This window comes from Microcaecilia unicolor, chromosome 4 (genome assembly GCF_901765095.1).
Source record: "Microcaecilia unicolor chromosome 4, aMicUni1.1, whole genome shotgun sequence".
In the NCBI taxonomy this organism is placed as follows: domain Eukaryota; kingdom Metazoa; phylum Chordata; class Amphibia; order Gymnophiona; family Siphonopidae; genus Microcaecilia; species Microcaecilia unicolor.
In genome coordinates, this window is record NC_044034.1 from 262,437,440 (window position 1) to 262,462,657 (window position 25,218).

Genomic DNA, 25,218 nt, shown 5'->3' on the forward strand with positions numbered 1-25,218 from the left:
TAAAAGGGCCCCTCAATTTCTAGATATAAGCTAAACCAGTGGTGTAACTTGCTGTTTTATTTCATCTCTTTTGAACACATGTATTTGTCAATAAAGTAAGATTTTAAACATTAAACAGGCCCAGACATTAGTAATGCAATATGACAACAAAATAGAGCCTTAATAAATCAACTACAACTCCGATAAAGCACAAAAGTGTATATCACAGCTTCTCCTAGTCTCTGTGACAGGGCTAAAATACTGCAGGCACTTAGCAGATATTTTTGCTCTATCTCAGCCCCCTCAGCACTTCAGTAAACCTAGAACCCGTTTAATATTTTAATTCCTATTTTAATCTAGTGCTCTGATTCAACTTAGGATTTCATACCAGCTGACCTACGAGTTACTAAGGTTGAAATACCCCTGGAATGTAAACTGCTATGGTACAATGTTATAAAGATTTAAGGGGACACAACATAACTATTTTATATAGGTTCTTAATTTAAGGGCTGTGTAGAGCTGTGAAATCCCTGCCTCCTTGCATTCTATTCGCATGCCATGATCCTGACACTGCTCTCCAATGATCCAGTGACTGGGTAGGTAAGTTCCAGTAAAATTGCATCCAGGACTTCCCCCTCTATGCAAACAAATTATTATTTTCTCCTCTAAAAGTACTCAGTTCAATACAAACATAGTGGAGAATATTGATTTAGAGGGCTAGTTACAAAGTTGTGGTAAAATATTGCATATTACTACAGCTCAGTTTACTGCAAGAGTCACTAAGCTGCAGTAACTCAGTAGCACAGGCTAGTAGCTTAGTCTGCTCCCCAGAAGCATCGGGCTGCTAATGCACAGCCCCATGCTCCCAGGGAGCCATCTTAAAGGGACCAATGTAGTAGGAATAGTAGTGTGGTATCCCTCCCCTCAAACAAAAGCCTCCTGAAAATATCCTCACTCCTCTACAGACCCTCACCACAGGAAACACATTCAGTACCCTCAATTAAAGCACCCCATCCTTGGAAAGTCCCCAGATCCCCAGTCAATGCCCCCACCTCTTGTACATGCCCCAGGGCCAACCTGTCCAATCCCAGGTGTCTATTGGAATGGGACAAGAGTAATCCCCAATCTCTCCTATCCTGTCTGGCTCCAAGTTCAAATTGACCCCACTTGATTCTTAGCAGTGCTCTCACAGTACTACTGCTAGGGGTCAAGCATTATATAGCATTGTTCCTGCTCCATTTCACTAGACACCATGGATTGGAGAGGTAGGCTAGTGGGGATTTACAGGAGGGTGTGGGTGTGAGGCATTGACCTGGGGTCTGGGGAGGCCTACAGGGGGTTGGGGGAGCTTGGACTGAGGGTACTGAATGTATTTTCAGGTCTGTGGGAGAGTGTGGGGATCTTAGAGTGGAGGGTTGCTTCAGGGATAGAACTCAGGAGTATTGGGCCATGGGCTATAAGGTGTTATGCAAGCTGAATTATTTGATTTGCATAAAACTATAACAACATTAAAAAAATGTTGCCACAACGCATGTTAGCAAGCAAATACCCTTTTAGCATGTGGCCATTAGCAAATGAGACCCTACCACCACCCATTATGCTAACCACACGCTATTTGGTTAGTGCACAGCACTGTAGCTGTGCTAACTGATGAGCACAGAACATGCCCACTCTTCGCCCCAGCACTATAAATTTAATTTGTTAGCGTGTGGGTAGTGCATGCATATGCAAAAATTACTGTGGGATACCCCGTGGTAAGCCCTTTTTTTGCTGCGGTAAGCACACATTAATGCTTACCGAAGCTTAGTAAAAGGACCCCTTAAAGTCAAGTCTCATTTCCCATGAGCAAATCATTTACATATAGTCAATAAAAGAGTTGCCATTTCAATCTATTCACTAACATACATATGACAAGTTAACCCCTAAATATGACTATGCAACTGACTTTTCGGCGCCATATACAAAATTGAGTCCAAATAGTATAGTTATCCACCCATGTTTCCACAGTTACATAAACTCTAATAAAAGAAATGTACAACTCTAACAAAAGAATTGAGTGCATCGCTCCATCCCCCCTTAAAAAAAAAAAGAAACCAAAAGATTATTGGAGTTCTATCCCAAATTTGAAAAAGAATTACTGGGCAGAGACCCTATGAACAGGTTTTTTTATTGGCAACGGACTAACCCAGACCAGCAATGGATCACGATGGAATAGTAGTGCCATTTTTCTCCTCAAAGCATCAGACACATTCCCTTCTCTAACTTTAATCAGGTGTTGTTGCAGTTGAATAATCTTCCAATCCCCTGGTCTACTTTGAGTGAGTGGAGAATTGCTAACTTCTGTAAACTAAAGCTTGATTCTCCCCACTAACAACCATACTGAATAATTCTCTATTTCCCCCTTCCAGCAGCAGGCAATTTGATTGGCTTAAGAGGAATGACCCACAATATGTTATGGACTTCATTCAGGAGAGTAGATTCCTATCTTGGTCCCAAATCCTTGACCACTGCACCTGTGTGCCATACCCTTTTTGCATTAAGCCAGTTGCTTCACTTTCTACAAACTGAAAAGGCGGACTTTCTAAGGAAGTTTCACCCTGTGGAAGTTATTCTGTGGAGGTCTCAGAAATCCAATGGACTAATATCATTATTTTAAAAGGCCCTGATCATGGAGGGGCTTAACTATAAGGTTAACTATATTACATTGCTTTGATGAAATGATTATTTGATGTACACTGTTTTGACTTAGTTTTGGTTATAGAAATTGGATACCGTATGCTACAGATAAATAATTGGATGGATAATAGTCCAAATCTGAAATCACTACAACTGAAACTTTTAGACTTAACAGCTTTCTGTTGGTTGTACCCAAGAACCAGCTGGAATTCAACAATTATTTCTGAAAACTATCTTTCATTGTTAGTTGAAATGATTATCTGATACTGATATGTCATTATGTGACTATTTAAATTCCCAGATTTGGCAATAGATGAAGAAATACTGTTTTGTATATACAGTATATCAAATCATAGTAATATTTAGTTAGCCACATAAATTCTTCATTTTAAATGCCCTCAAAGCAATTTGACTGTGATGTAACAATTATGTCGATGTAATCATTAGTCTAAAATAGGATGCATATATTCAACATTGTCAGTACAGACACCATACCACACACAGGCATTACAATCACATGTACTGTAGAACATTCATAACCTGGGGACCGAGGGAAGGGGAGAGTTGTACTTGAGACAAAAAGGCTGGAAGGGATACTCAAATACAGGGCTCTCAATGCACCGAGGTGGTCTGTGGGTGCAAACTGGGCGGAGAAGGTATTTAGCTGGTTAGTGGTGATATTTAGACTATTAACCAGTTAAATGGCTAAAATTAGGACACCAAAAAGGCTGTCTTAACTTTAGTCACCAGGCCCACATGGGCCTCCCCATGACCTACCCCTGATATCCTCAGTGGTCTAGGATGGGGTTTCTCAACTTCAAGTCAAGTACCCCTAAGTCAAACACATTTCAACAGAGTACCACGAGCTCCAATCAGCAGAGATTTTGTAATGGACATTCCAAAGCCTGGAATACCCTAATCACAAATTAGAAAACAAAATTAGGGGTTGATTCAAAAGGGCTTAAATAGAAGGAGAGGCTCCTGCCTAGTTAGACACCAATAAGCTGTCTGGCCAGCAATATTCAGTGGTATTTAGCTGGGTTGTGCCACTGAATATATCTATTAAGTGGCTATTTCTTAACTGGCTATGTTAGGGGCAGCAGAAGATCTAGGGTGAAGTCATCACTTAGCCAGTTAGCGACGATATTCAGTACACTAATCAGCTAAGCACACGCATAAAGTTAAGTCAGAAAAAAGGCAGTCCTAACTTTATGCATCAAGTTAACTGGACTGAATCGGAGGAAATATTTTTTCACTCAAAGAATAGTTAAGCTCTGGAACTCGTTGCCAGAGGATGTGGTAACAGCAGTTACCACATGTGGGTTTAAAAAAAAGGTTTGGACAAGTTCCTGGAGGAAAAGTCCATAGTCTGTTATTGAGGACGTCAGACGCACAGAAGCCCTGCAGAGTACAGCGAAGATCAGCTGAGAGGAGTGCGTCTGTGTGGGCCGCGCACGCCGGAGTCAGAAGACAGCACTTCTGCTGGCGGGGGTTCGGGTGGAAGGGGCCTGGCCCGGTGGTGGAGGCGGGTGGGACTGTGGCGCCGGGCCCCCCTCGGGGGGCGGCGATAACCTGGGGGGTGTGGCAGTGGGGGCAGCCTTGTCCTGGGCCCAGCCCAGTCTCTCGGCGGCCCTGCCTGCATCACCTTATACAGATTCTGACTGATATTCAGCCGGGGCCCACATAAGTTCTGGCAGCCAGTCAATGCTAGTGCTCGGACATGGCCAGGCATTGAATACCGGCGCCTAATTCTGCCCATGGCAGTCAGCATTTTAAAAAATGCTGACCTGCTGCCAGCTGAATATTGACCAGTTATTTTTTAAATAAAAAGTTGTAAAGAAATACAAGACGTGCCCACCTCCATTGCTAGTGAAGTCAGTTGGAGGCTGTAGAATTACACTATTCCATGCACCCGCCAAGCAGCTCACGAGAAGGAGGGAACAGGAAAACACACATCTTTGCTTTTCACAATCCATTGTTCAGTAACTCATATCTTAAGAAGATAATTATAGGGATTCTTGGGGGCTTTAGTATAGGGTGCTTTTTTCAGTTGATCTTGAATGATAATACACACTTTCTGAATAATAATTATGGCTAGCACCTTCCTTCTTGCTTAAAGTACTAATTGACATCTGTATCCACAAGCCCGGTCACACGTCTCAAGCTTAATGCAAGGAAATTTGTCATGAAAGAAAGGAATGCAAAAACAATTTCACTTGCCTACTCAGGTCTTTAAAACACTGTGGATGAAAGAAGAGGATAAATATTATTAAATGACACTTGCATTTCTGGGTGATGATCTTCTTCCTTCACAAACATAATTGTTTTATTTTTTTCCATTTATCTAGCACCTTTATTCAGAGTACCTTACAAACATGGGATTCAACTATCTTATCACAAAATAAGAACAGTAACTATAATATTTGATGCTGGATAACACCATGTTTAGAGATCATGCTGCCCGAGGCAAATCCAGAACATAGAAGGTTAATATTGTGGCAGATTGAAGATCTAAGGGCGCCCAATGTAATGCCTATTTTCAAACAGGGATCCAGCGTGATCCAGGAAACTACAGACTGGTAAGCCCTGATGTCAGTGCCAGGCAAAATAGTGGAAACTATTATAAAGAATAAAATCACCGAACACATAGACAAACATGGTTTAATGGGACAGAGTCAACGTGGATTCAGCCAAAAGGAAGTCTTGCCTCATCAATCTGTTCACACTTTCAAAGAAATGAAACAAGCATGTGGATGAAAGGTAAGCCAGCTGATGTAGTGTATCTAGATTTTCAGAAAATTAAAAACTCATGGGATAGGAAGCAATGTCCTGTTGTGGATAAGGAATTGGTTGATGGATAGAAAACAGAGTAGGATAAAATGATCAATTCTCTCAGTAGAGGAGGTTAAATAGTGGAATGCCCCAGGGATCTGTACTGGAGCCAGTGCTATTTAACATATTTATTAATGATCTGGAAATGAGAATGACGATTGAGGTGATTACATTTGCAGATGACAGAAAACTATTCAAAGCTGTTAAAAACGCATGTGGATTATGAAAAATTGCAGGAAGACCTTAGGAAGATGCAAGACTGGGAATCCAAATGGCAGATGAGATTTAACATGGACAAGTGCAAAGTGATACACATTAGGAAGAATAACCCAAATCATAGTTATTTGATGCTAGGTTCCACTCTAGGAGTTAGCATGAAAAAAAAAAAAAGATCTAAGTGTTATCATGGAGCAGGGGCGTAGCCATACCTCAGTGGGAGGGGGGCCAGAGCCCGAGATGGGGGGGCACTGTTTAGCCACCTACCCCCGCCACTTTGGACTGCCACCGCAACTGCAAACACCCCCCCCCCGCCGCCGCCCACCCGCCGCATCAGGTACCTTGTTTGCTGGCAGGGGTCCCCAATCCCCGCCAGCCGAAGAGTCTTCTTCAGCGCTGGTTGACTCCAGCGCCTTCTTTGTGGGATCATCTGTTTATGATGCCTTATGTCCTGCACGGGGCTACATGCACGGTGCAGGATGTAAGGCATCAGAAACAGATGATCCCACAACGAAGGCGCCGGAGTTGAACGGCGCTGAAGAAAACTCTTCGGCTGGCGGGGATTGGGGACCCCTGCCAGCAAACAAGGTACCTGATGCGGCGGGGCGGGCAGCAACGGCAGGGGGAGTCAAATATAGAGGGGGCCAGGGCGTAATCTGCGGGGGCCCATGCCCCCACGTAGCTAGGCCCCTGTCATGGAGAATACGCTGAAATCTTCTGCCCAGTGTGTGATAGCAGCCAAAAAAGCAAACAGAATGCTAGGAATAGTTAGGAAAGGGATAGAAAATAAGACATAGAATACTATAATGCCGCTGTATTGCTCCATGGTGTGATCACACCTTGAGTACTGTGTGAAATTCTGGTCACTGCATCTTAAAATATATATATAGTAGAATTAGAAAAGGTTCAAAGAATGGCGACCAAAATGATTAAGGGGATGGAACTCCTCTCATATGAGGAAAGGCTTAAGAGGTAAGGATTCTTCAGCTTGGAAAAGAGATGACTGTGGGGAGATATGATAGAGGTCTACAAAATACTGAGTGGTGTAGAACAGGTAAATTATTGATTTTTGACTCTTTCAAAAAGTACAAAGACTAGAGGACGCTCAAGAAAGTTGCATGGTACTACTTTTAAAACGAACAGGAGGAAGTATCACTGAACGAATAGTTAAGCTCTGGAACTCATTGCTATTATCAGTTTTTAGTGGACAAGTTCCTGGAGTAAATGTTCATAGTCTGCTATTGAGATAGACATGGGGAAGCCACTGCTTGTCCCTAGGATCAGTAGCATGAATCTTGCTACTATCTGGGATTCTGTCAGGTACTTGTGACTAGCTGGTTAATTGCTGAATATCGCACTGAAAGAGCTATGTGTTAGCCGGCTCCGGAAACCTGGAAATTCAATGCGGTGCCTGGACATGGCCCAGCATTGAATTTCTGGGTTTAATGCCAGTGGCGGTCAGCAAAACACTGAATGCCATCAGATGAAAACTGGGCCTAAAAATGCAAAAGTGTTATGTTCAATGTTGCAATAAACCAAATGTAAGTTCTCACGTCTGCTTTTTTCCAGATTTTGAAGGGGGAACAGGGAAAGGTGCATGCAAATACCTTTTATGAATTAATGCTCTCCCATTTGTAAGAGATTAAGGGCTGCAGATTATCTGGAAAAATGTTGAGTAGCTGCTAAGTATTGTCCTCAGTCTTCTGGATTTAATTTTAATGTAATTTGGGAGGTTGTTTTACAAGGATGAGGTGGTATTTACCCATGTAAAATTAGAAACAGTGCTACTTACACATGTCTATGCACACAGCATACAAATGTAAAAGGGGTGTGGTGCAGGTGGACTTTTTAAATATACACGTCAATAGCAGACACACATGCACACGCCTAAATGTGGCAGGAGTAATGTCAGGAAATTCTTTTCACGGAGAAGGAAGTCAATGCCTGGAGTGTGCTCCCAATGGAGGCGGTGGAGGGATGAACATAGAGGACCTTTAATTGGAAAATGGATGGCAGAAACAACAAAACTTAAATGATTTTATGTGCTGATGTGTCGAGTTATGTTTAGATGGCAAATCTAGCTGTGAAGAACTAAGACCAGTCCTCGGCAAATTTGTATGCTCTGTGTCCCATACATTTTATTTATTTATTTGGATTTAGCTCACACCTTTTTCAGAAGTAGCTCAAGGTGAGTTACATTCAGGTACACTGGGTATTTCTCTGTCTCTAATATGGCAAGACAGCTTGGGACGGGCTGGAAAGGGCTTCAATGGCAGCACCAGTGGTTGGAATGCGAGGACAGTGCTGGGTGGACTTTTATGATCTGTGTCCCATGTATGACAGGACAGATTCGGATAGGCTGGTGTGGGCTTTGACAGCAACTCCAGGAGTTGGACTGTAAGGACAGGGCCACGTGGACAGTCTATGGTCTTTGTCCCAGAAATGCCAAAAGCAGACCATGATCAAGTATTTTATATCACATTCATTGTTGGCTTAATCATAAATTGATGATAAGTGTGACTGTTGGGCAGACTGAATGGATCATGCAGGACTTTATCTGCCATCATCTACTATGTTACGTAACTTACAGCGAGTCGCATGCTTAAGTTATAGAATACTGCTTAGCACCCAGCTATCAGTTTCATGTGTAACTAACAGTCTCTCGTACAAGCACTAGTATTCTATAACTGATGTACACAATTGGGGCCAGATTTTATATATGGTGCCTAAAAGTTTCACGCGGTAACCATTTCCGCCTAAGTATATTCTATAAGCAGCACCTAGATATAGGCACGGTATATAGAATACGCTTAGTTGATATCCCATCACCTAAAACAACATGCGTACATTTACACCAATGAAAATGTGGCATTAATCCCTGTACATAGATTTACACGCACTGGGCTGTATTCTAAAAAAAGAACATAAATTTTGGAATGCCCAGGAAACGCCCATTTCCCCACCTATAGCCATGCCCCTTTTGAACTGCACACATTACAGAATACACTTAGCGAGTTGTGCGCATAAATTCTAATTACTGCTAATTAGTGCTCATTGTTAAGTGCTGTTAAAAACGCCAATTAGCTTGTTAAACCAATTACGCACATTGTTATAGAATATGCCTGGATTTGCGCATGGAGAGTATTTGCGTGCTACTCAGGCTAGTTCTGGGAGTCTCTTTTATAAAGATAGAATCGGTATAAAATAGGTATGTTTTTGGAAATGTTATAGATATAAGCACGCAACTATGGAACGCACTACCAAAGGCCATAAAAACAATGCATGACCTAACAACCTGTTTAAGAAGGCATACCATAATGATCCATCCTAAACACTAGACAACCAGACTTACATGAACTAGACAAAACCGAACTCTTTACACTAGACTGATAACCTTCGTTGTTACTACGGAAAGTTACGCAATATGCACTACCACGTTATTTCTCATGCTGGAAACGAACTTTCCATAGTTGATTATCTATTTTATAATTCACTCTATCATTCAGGAACTTCAATGCAATACCACTCTGTACACTACTTTACCATTTATGCACCTCAATGCAATACAACTTGTAATTCTCTATCCGGAAATGGCAAATCGCCATTACAGCATAATGTAAGCCACATTGAGACTGCAAATTGGTGGGAAATGTGGGATACAAATGCAACAAATAAATAAATAAATGCCCTGTTATGAGATTACCTCCTCTTCCCTCACCCCACATTCACACATTTTATATGCAAGCCAGGAAATCTGTGCATATTAAACAGCATTTATAAATGTATGCAGGTACTTTCTATGACATCATTTTTAAAGAGGAAGTGTTTTCCCTTGGAAAAATTATGTAATTTATGCACACACCTGCCACACAGGCTAGGTGGCCTGTTATCTACAGTTAACATCCACAAGTTAAAATACAGTTCCCAAGGCTCCCTTAAATGCTCCCACAACATGATAATCAGCTTAACAAATAAACTCATGAGGCAACTGTATACATGCAAGATTGGATCAAATTATCTCCAAGAAATACAAGCCCAGAAACCAGAAGCTACCTACTTCTTCACCTACCCAACTGCAGAAACACAGCTTACAAAACCATCTATGCAGCAGGATTCAGCTACCTGGGCTCCAAATGGTGGAACTCAATACCAAAAGCCACAAGAGGTATCACTATCTATCTTCAGTTCAGAAAAGAACTGAAAACATACCTCTTCAAAAAATTCTACAGCTTAACCACATAAGCTACAAATTACCTCTTTAAGTCACAACTGTAAAACATTACTGTAATTTTACTGTAAAGTGTAAAGTCCCTTTGAACCGAAACTTGTTTTTGGATAACAGTGGGATACAAGAATGCGTAAATAAATAAAGTCCGTTAAGCAAAATGCCTATCCAGCCAATAGTCAAACCAGCAATCCTCAACCAAACACCTTGCCTCTCCCATCCAAAACCAGACCTCTTTTACCCACTCTACCCTGGATCTGACCTATTACGGGTGTTTTTTCCATGCCAAATCAAAAAGAGACTGCAACGATTTGGCAACCAAACTGAAAGACCCCATGACACATCCAGAGGTTATATATTTCCATGTGACCACTGAAAACTGATCAATGGCCACAGAGCACATTAGAATATGGCCCACAAGATGCATTTTTTCCCCAGGGACTTTTCCTTTCTTGACTAAACGTAAACCCTTGTAAATTCCTGGAAAATAAAAAGAGTTACAAAACGTGATTCTGGTGATCGTTGAAAATGCCTCATAATTTGAGCTTTACTGAAGCTCACTTAGCATTGGCGAGATTAAAGCCACTTCTGCCAAGCAACCAATCTGATAAATCTGTATTCCAAGGGACTTCTCCACATTTATTGGGTTACCTGGTGCAGCCAATTAACTTCCTGCATATTCTGCTTTTCAGATTTATACCGGGTTTTTTTTTCTTATTATTTTAATAGAAATGGAGCAATCTCACCACAAGTTTGTTGTGTTTTGATATTAAAAAGGTGAAAATAAAATGCCGACCAGCCAAATGAGCTTTACTTGGCTTATCATGTCAATACCCAGAGCCTGAGAGGAGTTTAAGACCAGCTATCTTCATTTACAAAATTATTCAACTGCTTTGCATCAGCTGTAGCTTTAGTGCAACTTAAGGTAATGCTCTTCCAGAAGCACGCATGTAATTAAAGCCTTAATGCAATCAACAATTATGCTCACATTAATACACAAAAGTTAGCTACACACAAAAAAAGAGGCTATGTAGCGTCTTAATTCATTCCACCATTCTCTTAGCATCATACAATGTTACAAAAAATCTTACCTGGTCCAGGACTGCGGTAGTTAAAGGAAAAAGGGGGGAAAAAATCCAGCCGTAGAGGCAGTTGAAACCAAAATCCAATCCCGAATGATCAAGGAGTGCCTAGATCAGAACCAAGAACTTTTGGATGCTGGGTGCCATGCCTCGGAGGAAAACTTATTCATGCATCCACAGATCCACTCCAACATGCTGAAGCCACGGCTCCAGACCCTCTTTTTCTAAAGGATTTTGCTGTTAGCATTTCCTTCCCCGGTGTCACTTAAGCACACGTTTTCTTTTTTCCCCTCAAAGAACAGGGCTCATTAGCAAATAGGCAGAAGTTGCAGGGAGGAGCAGATTGTTTCAGAAGCTCATTGCCACCACCTTGAGGCTGATCAGAGGAGAGAGAAAATATTCCTAATGAAATAAAGGTTAACAAAACATTTTGCGAACAATTCTTTTTCTTATTGCACTGACTTATTATATTTCTAATTATTGGCTTTGAGCATTAGGCTCCACTCTAGATCAGTGCAGAATGGAAACGATGCTGCTCAAATATACAGGTAAATAATAGGCTGCATAATAATGGTGTTTGTTTTCAAAGCTATAAAGAGTTGTAAAGGAAAAGGGTGTGGTGTTTGAAGAAGGGTGAGAAAATTCATGAAGACAAATGACTTGGAATTTGCTATAGATGTGCATTTATGTTAGTGCACTTTAAAAAAATTGGTGTGCACAAAATTGGTTTAATAAGCGCTAGCCTATGAATTAACACACCTACAATCAATTTGCATGTGTTAAAAAAGTTGTAGCGTATGTTAACAGTTTTTTATTTTAACAAAAAATGTAGAAACTAGCTGAAAAAGCATCACGGAAAAATTGGAGGTAAACATTTTCCGATGAACTGAATATTTTCTGCGTGTGCACGTTTTTGGAGTTTGCAGCTACTGGAGGACAAAGGACTCTTTTATAAAGCTATGATAGCGATTCCTGTGCGGCAAATGAGAGGAAGCCCATTCAATTCCTATGGGCTTCCTCTCATTTGCCGCATGGGAATCAGCACGGCTTTGTAAAACAGGACCAAAATTTGGTAATGTGTGACGAAACCAAAGGCCTTTTGTATTTGCTACAATGTGGTTGATCATCTTAATTTAGAAATCGTAGGGGTCCTTTTACTAAGGTGCGCTAGCGTTTTTAGTGTGCACTAAAAATGAGCACACGGTAAATGCTAGAGACACCCATAGGAATATATCGGTGTCTCTAGCATTTAGCATGTGCTAAAAGTGCTAGCGTGCCTTTGTAAAATATCCCCTTAGGTACTAGACTAGAGTTCATGTTCTCTTTTAGGGCCTCTTTTACCAAACCGCGCTTGCGATTCCCACACAATGCTGATGAAGCCCATTCAGTGTCCTACCACTACTTCTACTCAGGGGCGTAGCTACGTGGGGCCACGGGGGCCTGGGCCCCATAGATTTGGCCCTGGACACCCCTGCCGACGACCCTCTCGACCCCCCCCCCCCCCCGCTGCCAACCTGCCATCGCCTACCTTTGCTGGCGGGGGACCCCAACCCCCGCCAGCCGAGGTCCTGCAGGACATCAGACTCAGAAACAGAACGAAGGAAGAAGAGGACCTTGGCTGGTGGGGGTTGGGGTCCCCCGCCAGCAAAGGTAGGCGACGGCGGGGGAGGGTTGGTGGCGGGAGGGGGGGTCGAGAGGGTCGTCGGCAGGGGGGGGTCAAAGTTGTTGTTGTTGGTGGTGGTGGTGGTGGCGGCAGTGGCAGGGGGTCGGCAATGGCAGGGGGGGTCGGCAACGGGAATGATAAAACTGATATGGGCTAACACAGCAGACTTACTATTCAATTATGCAATAAAAACGCTAGTTCCTGTACAGTAGCTTTAAGGCTCCACATGCATTATAAGGTCTTTCAGTATAATTGTAGCCTAGAGAGGTGTGAACAAATGTATGGAAATAAGTTGAAGGGATTTTCCAGCAAATGATTCTGTGCCTTCTTCAAACAGTATCTAACTTTCTTCATCTTAATATATGCAGACAGGGAAGCAAACATTGCTCTTTGATGTTCATGAATTGGAGAAGAGCGCATTACTCAGCATGAATGGCAGAGCTAAGTATACATTTTGCTGAGCCATATTTAAAAATGCAAACTTTCTCTCCCCCCCCCCCCCCCCCCCACTTCACCACTGGTGTTACACTTTTAGGAAAAAGTAAGGATGTATGAAAAGCCCTCCAATCCAACACCAGAGATGTATAGTAGTGCTAAAGACATTTTATGGGTGAATATCAGAAATATGCAAGCAGAGCCCACTTTCATATTTCTGATATTCACCAATAAAATATCTTCAGCACTACTACACATCTCTGGTATTGGATTGGAGGGCTTTTCATACATCCTTACTTTTTCCTTCTTGGACTTTACAGGGTCCTTTTACTAAGCCATGTTAAAAAGTGGCCTGCGGCAGTGTAGGCAAAAGAATTGGGTGCACACCAGGCCAGTTTTTACCACGTCTGCAAAAAAAGAGCTTTTTTTAATGGGACAGGAAAAGGGCATGCGGTAAAATTGAAATTGGCGTGCGTCCAAAACCGGCTTGAGCCACCCACTGATCTAGTGGTAAGGGCTCACGTGCTAGGTGGTGGTGACCTGTCGGCGTGCGCCAACTGCCGATTACCACCAGAAATGACACACGTGGGAGGAAATAAATAAATAAATCATCCAGCCATTATGGGCACACGCTAAATCTAAAATTACCACCGGGGGGATGCGGTAGCCTGGCAGTAGTCTCGTTTAGGTGCACGCTGCACATGCGTAGTGCTTAATGTGCTTTTGTAAAAGGGCCCCACAATCTAGGGTTGGTTTTCCTTTTCTGCTATGTGGTTAGACTTTAGGACCAGATTCTACAAGTAGGGCCAATAAAATTTGGCACTCAGTGCAGTTTTGTAAAAGGTGCTTTGGGATGAGCACGCTAATAGCATCGAGCACTGAATTCGGTGCTCAACTTTGGGCATGAAGATTTAGGGGCCCTTTTAATAAGGGCTACCGCACGTGTAGCATATGCCAAATCACCATTACCTCCTGGTTAGTGCACCCACCTGGTGGTAATTTTGAAGTTGGTGCATGCTGTTTCCCGTGATTCCGGGGGGGGGGGGGGGGAGATGTTCCCAGTGGTAATCGGCAGTGCAGCCACACTGGCACGTGCTTCATGAGTACTGCGCATGTAGCACGTGAATGCGCTTGCAGCATGTGAGCCCTTACCGCTAGGTCAATGGGTGGCAGTAAAGGCTCAGGCAGTAAATAGCCGCACGCTACTTTTAATTTTACTGCATGGCCATTTACTGTCCCCATTTAAAAAAAGCCATTTTTCCCAGTCATGGTAAAAAATGGCCCAGCGTATGCCAAAAATACGTGCCCACATTACCGCAGGACACTTTTACCGCAGCTTAGTAAAAGGACCCCTTAGTCAGCTGAAACTTGGAGTAAATCCTGATCCACAAATTGGGCGTGGAACCCCGTTATTCTGGAACACTGCACGTGTCTTTTGAGCCCCTCCCAAGGCTATGCCCCCTTTTGAGCTGCGCACGATCCAGTTTAGGTGCTTTTTGTTACAGAATAACACATACCATATCAGCACCCAAATTGTAATTGTTAGCTCCAATAATTAAATCATCGGAGCCCATTAAATAATCAGTTTGGGCACTGATCTGGGAATCATGGCCAAAATTAGGTGACCTTTATAGAATCCAGAGGTTAATGCCTATATCACCTTTTAAATTCTAACTGTAGATTAAAATGGATGTGATTTGGGTATTACCAAAATTTCTAACCACAGCTTTCCTATAGCAAAGAGAATTCTCATGTTTGCCAAGCACTGTGATTCCCAACTGCAGCACAAATTCTGAGAGGAAAGTTTCAGATGAGTGAATTATTTTGTAGTCAGAGGAAGAGTAATTTTCTAAAGCCATTTCTGCATGTTACACAGTAGTTAACGTATAAGAATGAGCCTTTTGTAAAACTGCCTGGCCTATGTGTGAGTAAAATGACATGTACAGCCTGTATGCATATCATTTATCTGCAGTTTGAGGAGGTGTTCCTGAGGGCAAAATTGGAGCAGCGTCTTCACTTACGTATATACTCTTGAATTTTCAAAAGTGTATGTGCATTTTATCTCACAAAAATTAAGCACACCAGACAGCAAGTGTAATCATGTGCACTGAATTTTTCCAGGGTAATTTTCAATGCAAAAGCATGCGTGTAGTTTTCTTTGAAAAAACAGAAGAGTTTATAGAGCAAAAAATAAATGCATGCTTTTCACTTAGGAGTCCTCTTACCAAGCTACAGTAAACAGGGCCCTGTGCTAGTGGAGGGGGCCCTTTTTGCCGTGCACTGCAGCCCTTTTTACCACAGCAGGTAAGAAGGTCAAAAAACTGCATGGCCATATTGTTAAGATTTCACTTACCGAGTGTCCATGTGGGGTGGAGCACCCATTGAGGTGGCGTTAAGGGCTCCCATGCTAACATGGCGATAACTGGGCAGCTTGCAACGCTACTCAATTACCGCCGGGTTAGTACTGTGCTGGAAAATGCTGGCTATTTTCCGTAGCACAGCGAATGGCGCCCACCGGGGTTGAAACTACCGCTGGTGCAGGCGTTCGGCTGGCAGTAGTTCCAGATTAGCATGTGGTAAGCCCGAGTTGGGCTTACTTCCGCTTTGTAATAGGGACCCATAGATAGCAATTTTCAAAACTATGCAATTTGATTGAGAGTTTACAGGGTTTTTTTTAACTGTGAAATTTGCACCAGTCCTCAAATGAGAAGTACCTATATATTTTACCTTTGAAAATTACCCAGAAAAAATTGCTCACAGGCATTTGTAAAAGTTTCTTCTGCAAATATGTTTTTCAAGGCAAAAAAACACACATTGTACAAATGCCAAACCAGGGGGCTGATGCAAAAAGCGACCGCGGACAGAAGCATCTGGTTAATGAGTAATTTACATGCTCACTACTGGAAACACAAAAGAACAGATCGATAAGAGAGAAATATTAATTTATTAAATAACAAAAATATTCAGAATCAGCCCGACACAGGCCGTGTTTCGCCCAGTAGGGCTGCGTCAGGGGCTATATAATATTCCTTTACTGTCGAGGAAATATTAGTATCACTGTATAAAATGTCTAGAAGATGTGGAAGCATTTCAGAGTTGTGTGGGTGCAGGACGGACCTTGCATCGCTCCCTTTTATGACTTATCTGGTATGCTGTTTTTTTGCACAACCCTTTGAAGATATATGTCTTGAAGATATACTGTCGGGTCTGAGACAGTATACAAAGATAAGGAGACCCCCCCCCCCAATGCAAACCCCCTTCCACCAACACAACCTTCTGTATCATGTCTAGGGTACCCCTATGACTGAACTCCCCACTGCTTAAAAAAATTACTTGATGTCTAGGATACCCCCTTCCCCTAACCTGACTCCCATCCCATTATTTAAAAACAAATTCCCATCTTGGAAAATGATAGCACCTCACTCTGTTTGGTGTATCTTTAGAGACGGGAGAAGTTCCTTGGGACTGGAGACGAGCTGATGTGGTTCCTCTTCACAAAAGCAGAGATAGGGAAGAAGTGGGAAACTAAAGGCCAGTAAGCCTCACATCGGTGGTAGGAAAAATAATGGAGTCACTGTTGAAGGAAAGGCTAATTAACTTCCTAGAAGCCAACAGGATACAGGATCCGAGGTAACATGGCTTTACCAAAGGAAAATCCTGCCAAACAAATCTTACCTGTATATAATATGTAAACCGCTTTGATTGTAACCACAGAAAGGCGGAATATCAAATCCCCTTTCCCCCTCCTCCCTTATTCTCTTCTTTACTGAGTGACCAAAGAACTGGATGGACTCGACCTAGATGTAACCTACTTGGATTTCAGGAAAACCTTTGATACAGTCCCTCACAGAAGACTCATGAATAAGCTGAGAGGACTGAACTTAGAACCCAATGTGGTGAACTGAATTGGAAACTGGTTGACCGACCAGCAGCAGAGAGTGATAGTAAATGGAATCTGCTTGAAGGAAATGATATTGAGAAGTAGAGTGCCTCAGGGATCGGTGCAGGGGCTGATTCTGTTTAATATATTTGTGAGAGAGATTGCTGAAGGGTTATAAGGAAAAGTTTTCCTTTTTGCGGATGACACGAAGATTGCCAATAGAGTGGATACCCTGGAGGAAGTAGAAACCATGAGAAGAGATCTCCAAATGTTAGAAGAATGGTCAAGAGTCTGGCACTTAAAATTGAATTCCAAGATGTGCAGAGTGATGCACCTGGGGTGCAAAAATCCAAAAGTGATATACCAGATAGGAGGGGAGAGATTGATAAGCTGGGCTCAGGAAAGGGATCTTTAGGTGATGGTATCCGAGGATCTGAAGGTGACAAAACAATGTGACAAGGCAGTGGCTGTCGCCAGAAGGATGCTAAGCTGCATAGAGAAGGATATATCCAGTAAAAGAAAAGAGGTGTTGATGCCCCTCTACAAATCGTTGGTGAGCTCCACTTAGAGTATTGTGTTCAGTTTTGGAGGCTGTATCTTACTAAGGATGTAAAAAGACTTGAAGCGGTTCAGAGAAAAGCGATGAAAATGGTGTGGAATTTATGTTGTAGGATGTACAAGGAGAGACTTACTGACCTAAGCATGTCTACCCTGGAAGAAAGGAGAAACAAGGGTGATATGATACAAATGTTCAAATATTTGAAAGGTATTAATCCGCAAACAAACCTTTTCCAGAGACGGGAAGGAGAACGAGAGGACATGAATTGAGGTTGAAAGGGGGCAGACTCAGGAATAATGTCAGGAAGTATTTTTTTAAGAAGAGGGTGGTAGATACCTGGAATGCCCTCCCGCGGGAGGTGGTGGAGATGAAAACAGTAATAGAATTAAATAAAAAGCGTGGGATAAACATAAAGGAATCCTGTTTAGAAGGAATGGATCCAAAGAAGCTTAGTAGAGATCATGAAGCAAAACCGGTAATTGGGAAGCAAAGCCAGTACTGTGCAGACTTCTGTGGTCTGTGTTCTGACCATGGTTAGGCAGATTCAGTATCAGCTTCAGAAGATGGCGAACAAGGCCAGCGCTGGGCAGACTTATGCCCTGATCATGGCTGAATAGATTTGGATTGGATGGGATGGAGTGGAGCTGATCATGGGCTTCAACGTTAACTTCAGAAATTTTAGAACAAGGACAGTGCTGGGCAGACTTCTACGGTCTATGCCCTGAAAATGGCAAAGATAAATTAAGATCAGGTATAAATATGAAGTATCGCATACCATATGTAATGAGTTTATCTTGATGGGCAGACTGGATGGACTGTACAGGTCTTTATCTGCCGGTTGATATTGTGTATCTGGATTTTCAAAAGGTGTTTCACAAGGTACCTCATGAAAGGCTACAGAGGAAATGTGGAGGAGTGGCCTAGTGGTTAGGGTGGTGGACTTTGGTCCTGAGGAACTGAGTTCAATTCCCACTTCAGGCACAGGCAGCTCCTTGTGACTCTGGGCAAGTCACTTAATCCTCCATTGCCCCATGTAAGCTGCATTGAGCCTGCCATGAGTGGGAAAGCGTGGGGTACAAATGTAACAAAAAAAAAGGCTACAGAGGAAATTGGAGGGTCATGGGATAGGAGGAAATGTCCTATTGTGGATTAAAAACTGGTTGAAGGATAGGAAACAGAGAGTGGGGTTAAATGGGCAGTATTCACAATGGAGAAGGGTAGTTAGTGGGGTTCCTCAGGGGTCTGTGCTAGGACCGATGCTTTTAATATATTTATAAATGATTTAGAGATGGGGAGTAACTAGCAAGGTAATTAAATTTGCTGATGACACAAAGTTATTCAAAGTCGTTAACTCGCGAGAGGATTGTGAAAAATTACAGAAGGACCTTACGAGACTGGGAGACTGGGCGGCTAAATGGCAGATGACATTTAATGTGAGCAAGTGCAAGGAGATGCATGTGGGAAAAAAGAAACTGAATTATAGCTACGTGCAAGGTTCCACGATAGGAGTTACAGACCAAGAAAGGGATCTGGGTGTCGTCAATAATACACTGAAACCTTCTGCTCAGTGTGCTGCTGCGGCTAGGAAAGCAAATAGAATGTTGGGTACTATTAGGAAAGGTATGGAAAACAGGTGTGAGGATGTTATAATGACGTTGTATCGCTCCATGGTGCGACCGCACCTTGAGTATTGTATTCAATTCTGGTCGCCACATCTCAAGAAAGATATAGTAGAATTGGAAAAGGTGCAGCGAAGGGCGACTAAAATGATAGCGGGGATGGGACGATTCCCTATGAAGAAAGACTAAGGAGGCTAGGGCTTTTCAGCTTGGAGAAGAAACGGCTGAGGGCAGACATGATAGAGGTATATAAAATAATGAGTAGAGTGGATGTGAAGCGCCTGTTCACGCTTTCCAAAAATACTAGGACTAGGGGGCATGCAATGAAACTACAGTGTAGTAAATTTAAAACAAATCGGAGAAAATATTTCTTCACCCAACGCATAATTAAACTCTGGAATCCGTTGCCAGAGAACGTGGTGAAGGTGGTTAGCTTAGCAGAGTTTAAAAAGGGGTTAGACGGTTTCCTAAAGGACAAGTCCATAAACCACTACTAAATGGACTTGGGAAAAATCCACAATTCCAAGAATAACATGTATAGAATGTTTGTACGTTTGGGAAGCTCGCCAGGTGCCCTTGGCCTGGATTGGCCGCTGTCGTGGACAGGATGCTGGGCTCGATGGACCCTTGGTCTTTTCCCAATGTGGCATTACTTATGTACTTATATGTTACCACGGGACTCATTTTCAAAACACATAGACTTACAAAGTTCCATAGGTTACTATTGGGCTCATTTTCAAAACAGAAAAATATCTAAAAAGTAGCATAAAGCAGCATTTGGAAGTTTTGCTCACAAGAACATCCAAATCAGCATTTTTGAAACCTATTTTTAGATGTTTTTCTTTGAAGTACATCAGAAGTGCGTCCAAATCTCAAGGGGGTGTATCAGGGGCGTATTCAGGGTGGAACCTGGGCGTTCCTGAGACTTAGATGTTTTTCAACCATAATGGAAGAAAACAAAACTGTCCAGGACTAAAACTAAGACGTTTTGAGCTAGACCTGTTTTTATGACGAATAAGACACAAAAAGGTGCCCTAAATATCCAGATGAGCACTGGTGGACCTAGGCTTCTACCTCCCCCTACCTGTTACACTTGTGGAGGAAACTGTGAGCCCTCCAAAACTCACCAGAAACCCACTGTACTCGCATATATGTGCCCCCTCACCCATAAGGGCTATGGTAGTGGTGTACAGTTGGGGGTAGTGGGCGTTGGGTGGGTTTTGGGGGCCTCAGCAGACAAGGTAAGGGAACAGTGGTGATATGTGTACCTGGGAGCATTTTATGAAGTCCACTGCAATGCCCCCTAGGGTGCTTTACTGCTTTCCTGGGATGTCAGGGGGACCAGTGTACTAAAAATGGCTTGATTTTGTGCGTTTTGCACTTGGACATTTTTTTTTTCGAAAATGGACCAAAAAATAAAATGTCCAAATCACAAAACCTTCTATTTTCGAAAGCAAAAGATAGACATTTTTCTTTTTTGAAAATGACCTTCTTTGCTATTCAGATTTTTGCAAAACGTCCAAAGTCAGAGTTAGACGTCATATCGAAAATGCCCCTCTATGTAACTTTATAAGTCTAAGTGCTTTGAAAATATGCCTCTATGTATCCTGGGATGTATTAAGCAGGTTCAGTCTGCCAAATAAGAATTTTTTTTTCTTTATTTGGTGGTCTGGGCAGAGACTATCAAATAAGGGAAAAATTCTGTTATTTGCCAAACTGACCCTACTCAATGCATTCTAAGATACACTGAGCTGGGTCACACTCCACCATTTTCCAAGATGGCAGCACTGGAGGCAGGAGTGAGTAAGCATCTCTCTTGCCTCTTTTCCTGGGGAGGGAATCTGGAAGCTGCCATTAGACACCAAGGAATTTTTTTAAGTAGTGGGGAGGGAGGTAAGGTTGGAGGATGTGTGTGTGGGGGGGGGGGGTCACTAGAAAACTGGGAATTTTTTTAATTGTGAGGGGGGTCAGGTTGAGGGATGGAGGGGCCATGCCTACCAGGGATTTTTATTTTAATGGGGTTGGGGAGGGGGTCAGATCAGATTAGGGGGAGGGAGGGGGCCACTAGACTACCATGGATTTTTATTTTAATGATGGGGGCAGGACTGAGTCAGGTGGAAGGAAGGGTGTCACTAGACTACCATGAATTACAGGGGCTGGTACAGAAGCTGGCTAAGAGTGCAAACCTGGCAGCTTTTTTTTTCCTGTCAGTGTGTGAGCCACTCACCGCTCATGCACTGTCAGGAAGAGAGACATTTGGCAATGAGCTGTGCATTACTGCCACAGTTTTAATGTCCCATGCTCATTGCTTACAGCATAGCTATGGAATTTTTTATCATTACTTTTGAGGTATTAGCTGTGTGCTGAGCCAGCTCTAACTTGGGGCTTTCTCTACTGGCTCTCTGGTGTGCTTGTGCCTTCTTCACCTTTCCTTGGTCTAGAAGCACTTCCATGAAAGAGCAAATAAAATGCATGCACTGTGGAACAACGCATATTTTTATCCATGTACGAGGTGGACAAATTTCAGATTGTTCTTTTAGCCATTTAGATGGGTACATGGCTTTTGAAAATTGCTCTCGCTTAATGCTGCTATAAGTGCATACAGGGGTTTGCAGCACAGGACTGAAGGCAGATGTTCCTCTGCACATGTTCTGATCAGGACTGGAAAATAGTGTGTATCAATAAAATGTCAAAGCTACGCACGTTAGTTTCTATAGAACTTTTACCCTCAGAAAAAGCAAAAGTTCTTCCTCTTGCAATAAAACTATCTCATTCATTCATAAACTTCAAAGCAAACCTCATAAAGAGCAGCAAGTAACCCTGTCTCTCCCCCCCCCCCCCCCCTCAGTTTGCAGAGTTTTGGTCTTAGAGGAATGGAGGGGAGTCAGGTGTATATTGCTGATGATATGTGTTCCTACTTGGGGTATAGTGGGACTGGAGCAAGCTATATGCAGGTGGTGTGGCCACGCAGGGTGCAAGGGAGGCAGGCAGTGACAAAACTGTACCCTGTCCATTACTTCCCCTGCTTGGCTGCAACAAAGTGAGCAGGGTGGAAGCACTAGAGAATATGTTGCACTGGGAGCATTTCCAGTTCAGGACACTCCTAGGGTGTAGGGTGGGGTATTCTGGATCTTAACAGCTGTTCGTTTTGAAGTGTTAATGCAAACTAAGATACAAAAAAAGAAAATCATGGCAATTTAAAAAAAAAAAAAAAGCCGGGCACACTTTGAGGGTGTACTGGTGCCCCCAAAATGATGTGGAAGAGAAAAGGGAGGGAGATTATTTGTCCTAGTGTGTTTTTTGGGTTATGGGTGGGAATTGTCCTCCCTGGTGTGGTGGGAATTGTCCTAGGTAGGAGTTATCCAGATAGGAATTGGTGGTTGGTACTGTCCAGGTAGGAACTGACCTGGAACCGAAAAATACACAGTGGTAAAAAGAGTGTTTCAACTAAAAAAACACAACTCATAATTCACTGAGGGGCCCTTTACCAAGCTGTGGCAAAAGGAAGTCTGCGCTGGCACAAGGACCCTTTTACCACTGAGGGTAAAAGGGTAGACTTGCTTTTCTGCGGGAAAAGGCTGTGCAGCAAGTAAAGCACTTGACACATGGCCATTTCGGGAGGGAGCCCTTACCTCCACCCATTGAGGTGGTGGTAAGGGCTCCCGCGGTAATGTTGAACTAGATTTACTAAAAGCTGCTACTTGCATTACCACTTGCTAGCATGCATTCATATACATTATTTGCTACAGGTGTCTAAATAGATTGTTCATTTTCAACATCTAGCTAAGATATACTCTAAGCCTTGGGCAAATTAAATGCTAAGCCCTTTTACTAAGCTGTGGTAAGCACTACGGCATTCTTACCGCGGGTTAAAATGCACTGCCGCGGGGCGCACTCAGGCATCCTGTGGTAGTCACTACCCTCGTGCTAAAAAATAGTTTTTATTAGGCCTGCTTTACTGAAGTAGGATGTGAAAACTGTAAGGCAGTTTATAGCTATTCTGCATGCAGTTTTAGATTCTTTAATACGTACTTTTTCAATTTGTATTCTGTATTTCTTCTCTTTATCTTTTCATTAATTTTTATTCTTTACATTTTTTAGGGCTGCATTTCGATTAAAATTTGTAATTGTGATTAAAGAGATTTATTTATTTCATTTATATTGCACATTATCCCAATAGATCAGGTTCAATATGGCTAACAACTTACTGTGATTAACAGTACAAAATGTGATGCGGGATAGTATACATTAAGATATGTTATTTATTTATTTTCCAGATTGCTTTCCTTAAAAGCCTCTTAAAAATGCATATATATCACTACCTATTTTTTATAACTTCTGCAGCCTGCTTTCACATTGGCAAATCAGGCCTTTTTTGATGACTAGTGTGAGGCTGCTTCCAGCTCTGAATAGCAAGTTCTCTACACAGCACGCTACTTTCCAGAATCATCTCTGTGCAAACACATTTCACTGCAATGCAAAATCCTTTTTAAAGTCTGTCTAAAATTGTACCATCAGAAGCTATAATGCTCAAAAATCTTCTTTCTTTTCCTCCTGCAGGGTGTTTGACATCACCAGAAGAAGGGTGGTAAACACTTGAAAGGAACAAACCTTTGATTTTCCCATGCTACTGCTGCAGGAGATATGTTAAGTACCTGACTTCATCTCAGATTTCTCCAGCGAAACATAGCCTATGGGTGAAATGTAACTGTTTGATTCTTTGAAATACTAATAAAAATGAAACAAATACATAATTGCTTATGAGAATACAGGCTGACATCAATGAGATTTTGAGTTGTGTTTTCACATTGTCGGGCCGGTGCTAGGGTTTCTGGCGCCCTCTGCAACCTATTAATCAGCGCCCCCTACCTGTCCAGCATCTCCTCTCTCTCTCTTTTATCCTTCAACCCCCCCCCCTCCTCTAGCACCTTCTCTCTCCCCTCTCCCAGGGGCAGCAGAATGCTTTTTTGTTTGGGGGAGGGGGATCCAAGCTCCACATCCAGTTTCACCTTCAGTTCCCAAGATCCCACACAAATTTACATTTAGTCAATTTTTTGAAGATCATATTTATGCACATATGTTACAGAATACTAGCACTTACCCACATAAACCCCCAGATTCTACATATGGCGCCTGATAATCCGTGCGGAAAACGAAGTGTATTCTATAGCAATGTGCATAACTTAATTGGTTAACTAGCTAATCAGTGCTGTTAATTGGATTGTTAACAAGCAATTACCAGCACTAATTGGCATTAATTGAGCTTTATGTGCACAACTCACTATGTGTATTCTGTAACGTGGTGCGCCTAAACTCTAAGTCACATATTTGAAAATGGGGCATGGCCATGGACGGGGTATGAGTGTTTCTAAAATCTATGCACATTATTATAGAATACATCCAATCTGTGCCTAATTTAGGCGTCAGGATTTACACCACGTAAAATGTGGCCTAAATGGATGCAACCAAATTTGGTCATGAGGCGAGCCGCTCGGCATATTCTATATACCATGCAGAAATTTAAGTCTATTCTATAAAATTTAGGCATATTTTAGAGAATATGCCTAGGTGTAATTTTTTCCCATGCAGATTTTTCAGGCGCCATATATAGAATCTAGCCCATAATGAACACTTATGTGTGTAAGTGCTAAAGCACTGTTACATAATTTAAACACACAAGTCACTTAGCACATAAGTGCAAGGGATATGCATGTAATAAGTTATATCCTAAAGTGCCATATTTAGCTGTGAACAGTTATGCCTACTATAGACCTGGCGTAAATATTCATGCCTACATTTAGCTGTATCAATGCCAACTTAGGCTAGTATTCACTAATAGCATCTTGGTGCACATATGTCATTATAGAATTGGCGCTTAGCATGCCCAAATTGTGGTGCCAAGCTACAAAATTGCCCTCATAGACTATAATTACTCATTTTATTTTATTTATTTGTTACATTTGTATCCCACAGGTTCTTGTTCGTAAGAGTGCTATTTCATCTAATATGCTTCTACACCTTTTATCCCATTCTGAGAGGTAGTATATAGAGT

General features: G+C 42.3%; 1 protein-coding gene across 1 annotated transcript in view; it reads right to left on the reverse strand.

The window, feature by feature from the left end:
- EDAR (ectodysplasin A receptor) overlaps nucleotides 1-11,279 on the reverse strand; it is a 194,240-nt gene extending 182,961 nt beyond the window's left edge. The window contains exon 1 of the mRNA XM_030201478.1: nucleotides 11,020-11,279. The gene's annotated coding sequence lies outside the window, so the exon portion shown is untranslated. The remainder of the gene's footprint in view (nucleotides 1-11,019) is intronic.
- Between the last annotated feature and the right edge of the window lie 13,939 nt (nucleotides 11,280-25,218).